At 51.7% G+C, this 3377-nt stretch overlaps 1 non-coding gene across 1 annotated transcript; it reads right to left on the reverse strand.

The window, feature by feature from the left end:
- Nucleotides 1–966: 966 nt before the first annotated feature.
- LOC122236790 lies at nt 967–1069 on the reverse strand. Its single transcript, XR_006215043.1, has one exon. It is a non-coding gene; the product is annotated as a U6 spliceosomal RNA (small nuclear RNA).
- Between the last annotated feature and the right edge of the window lie 2308 nt (nt 1070–3377).

Raw genomic sequence — 3377 nt, forward strand, 5'->3', positions numbered from 1 at the left:
AGGCAAGAGAGAATGGGGTTGGAGAAAGAAAGGAGACAGCTGGATAGGGATTTTCATACTGGGCCTACTATCCACAGGCCTCAGCAGCCCTGCCACCGATCTGCCCAATTGTCTCATCAAGTTGGTCTTTCGAGTCATTCCGTGTTACAGATCTGCAGGCAGGTTTCATAGCTTCCCTGCTGTCAGCACAAGGCTTTTCATAGTACTGCTGCCCCTTAATGTCCTCAATGATCCCATTCATGGTGAGGATTCTGTTTAGGGTCCTGGAGGCACCTTGAACATTCCCTTCCTGTGCCATCATGGTCCTGGCAATGAACTTCAGATGTTTTGCAATGACCTTGGGATTTAACTCTTCACTCTGCAGGACCCCACATCCTCAGGAACCAGCCACCAAGAACCTAAATCCCCTCTTCTTATAAGGACATCAGTCATGTTGGATTAGGGCCACCCTAATGACCTCATCTTACATTGATTACATCTGCACAGACCCTATTTCCAAAGTCACATCCACAGGTCCTGGGAGTTAGGACTTCAACATATCTTTTTGTGGGGGGACACAGTTCAACCCATACCCAACAGGTGAGTTGTTTTAAGGAAATACTTGTACAGAGGGACCTAATGGACAAAGGTTTGGGGAACTCTGCCCCGGCCCGAAGAGCACGGGAAAGGGAGTCAGGGGGCCAGAATCTGGCCCCAGCCTTGCCCTCACGATGGGAACTCCTTGGGCAATCCTGTTGTCCCCTTCTCTGAACCTCGGTTCCCTGGAGTTTTCCAGCTGGGTCCCACAGAGTCCCCGAGGAACCTGGGGAGACCTGGGGGAGGTCAGAGAGAGCAGGACTCCAGACCCCCCAGTATTAGCACCACTTTGCTCCAACTGTTATTGGGACAGTGGAGAAATCTCTTGTTTGACAAAAAGGCACCAAAATAACTTGCAAGATAAGAACCCTTTATTAATTCATATATTTTTAAAATAGGGAACTCTTCATGGATTTGCGTGTCACTTTGTGCAGGGGCCATGCTAATCGTCTCTGTGTCATCTACCTTTAGCTGAAGCGAGCACTAAAACACTTTAAAACCACTGGGCTGGTGAGTCCGAGCGACTCCTTGCACCCACTCTGATTTTAACTCATTCTCTTCCCTGGACCGGGAAGGGAGGAACAGCCGCTGCTCACTGCTCTCTTTTCTCTGGGAACAGAGTGTCTATCTGCACAGATTTTGCCCTCAGGAAAGACCCCGGTCTCCAGGCTCCCCTCTGAACCCCACCAGAGAAGAAGTGGAGGAGGCAGCTCAGCCTTGGGGCCCTTCCCTCACAGGCTCCAGACACCCGAGGGACCTTTCAGTTCCCATAATTTGTTAATTTGCTGCTGAGGGTCTTCCTGCCATGGGGAGTTTGTGCACGCTGTTCCCTCTGCTGTTCCCGCTGCTGGGGGGTTCTTCCACCCCTTCACCTGCCTGCTGTACTCAAGCTTGGTCCCGCTTTCAGGGAAGTCTTCCCTGATCTCCCCTGACTAGTGAAGCACCCCCGCACCCCCACCCCACAACCAACACGGTTTTATAATCTCTAGGATATGGCTCATCCCTGTTGTGCATCAGACTCGCCTTGGCAGCTTTTTGCAAATACCCATTCTGGGGGAGCCTGGCTAGCTCAGTCAGTGAAGCAGGCTACTCTTGTTTTTTTCTTTTTAATTTTTTTTTAAAGTTTAGTTGTTTACTTTTGAGAGAGGGAAGGAGAGAGAGAGAGAGAGAGAGAGAGAGAGAGAGAGAGAGAACACATGTATGCGCACCATGGGAGAGGGGCAGGGAGAGAGAGAATTCCAAGTGGGTTCTGTAGGGTTAGTGCAGAGCTCCATGCGGGGCTTGAACTCAGACCCGTGAGATCATGACCTGAGCCAAAGTCGGACGCTTAACTGACTGAGCCACCTGAAGCATGTGACTCTTGATCTCCAGGTTGTGAGTTTGAGCCCATGTTGGGTGTAGAGATTACTTAAAAAAAAAAAAAGCCATTCCCCAGGGCTCCCCTCCTGAACTTCTGATTCCTTTGGTCTGGCATGAGACCAAGAACCTGCATCTTAAGCAGTTCCCCAGTTCATTCTTTTTAAAATTTTTTATGTTTATTCATTTTTTTAAAGAGAGAGGGAGAGGGAGAGAAAGAAGGGGAGGGGCAGAGAGAGAGGGGGAGACACAGAATCGGAAGCAGGCTCCAGGCTCTGACCTGTCAGCACAGAACCTGACGCGGGGCTCGAACTCACGAGCGGTGAGATCATGACCCGAGCCAAAGTCGGATGCTCAAGCGACCGAGCCACCCAGGCGCCCCTCCCCAGCTCATTCTAATATGCAGCCACGGTTGAGAATCATGACTAATAATTATAATGACCCGCATAATCGTAATTCCCATAGCCAGCAATTTTTTGAAAGACAGAAATCTAAAAACAAACCTGGGGGCAAAACTAGAGATTCTACAAAGCTATCTAGAAACTCTATTTAGCCCCTATAGCACTAGTCATAGCTTCACTGTAGACTTATCAGTTGGGCTGCCTGGAGGGGCTGCTCCAGACCCTGTCGGGTGATATGTAACATACGGTATAGGCGCTGCGTCGTTCTTGCAATCCCGATCACATTTGGACTCGAGGGTTTGCAGAGAAGACTTTGGACCCTAGACTATAATTGGTGACAGCGTCACCTCTGTCTGGCCCAGAGAGAGGTCCTTGACGGTCTTGTCCTCCGGAATCGTCATCACCTGGTCCCTGTGAGGAACGCATAACCTTCAATCCCACGTTACAGAGGAGGAAACCGAGACTCACGGGGAGAGGGGTAATGCGCCCAAGGCCTCACAACCCACCCAGCACTCGGGAAGGATGGGGCTATATGCAGGCAGTCTCAGGAGCCCCAGATCTAAGGACGTCCACAGGGGAAACATTACTGAGGGCTTTGAGTTTGGGTCCTGACAGTGTGGGCGAGGACCGTGGTCAGCCCTCAGATCCCCAGGCCCAGCCCACGATGCTTGGCGTCCCCGCGGGACAGGCTGGCAAAGCTAGAGCCAGGCAGCCTGGTGGGGAGGCCCTGTGCTTGTCCCTCAGAAGCCTGTACTTGGAACAGTGCCCTGCTGTTTGGCCAGGCTTCAAGCCCGAGGGATGGATTTAGTGTCCTTAATCCTCCTCTTGAGTCAAGCCCCTACTTGTCACCGGCCTGCCTGGGACCCCTCAGAGCAGCCTCTTTGGTGAGGCCTGCCTTTCCGAGGTTGAAGGCATGCGGGTCTGGATTTGTGGGAGGGGCACTGGACCTGCAGTGTAGACAGCCCCTTTGTCCCCACCAGCCTTCTTTATAAAATGAAGACTGTTTGGGACGCCTGGGTGGCTCAGTCAGTTGAGTGTCTGACT

This window comes from Panthera tigris, chromosome A2 (assembly GCF_018350195.1).
Source record: "Panthera tigris isolate Pti1 chromosome A2, P.tigris_Pti1_mat1.1, whole genome shotgun sequence".
NCBI lineage: Eukaryota > Metazoa > Chordata > Mammalia > Carnivora > Felidae > Panthera > Panthera tigris.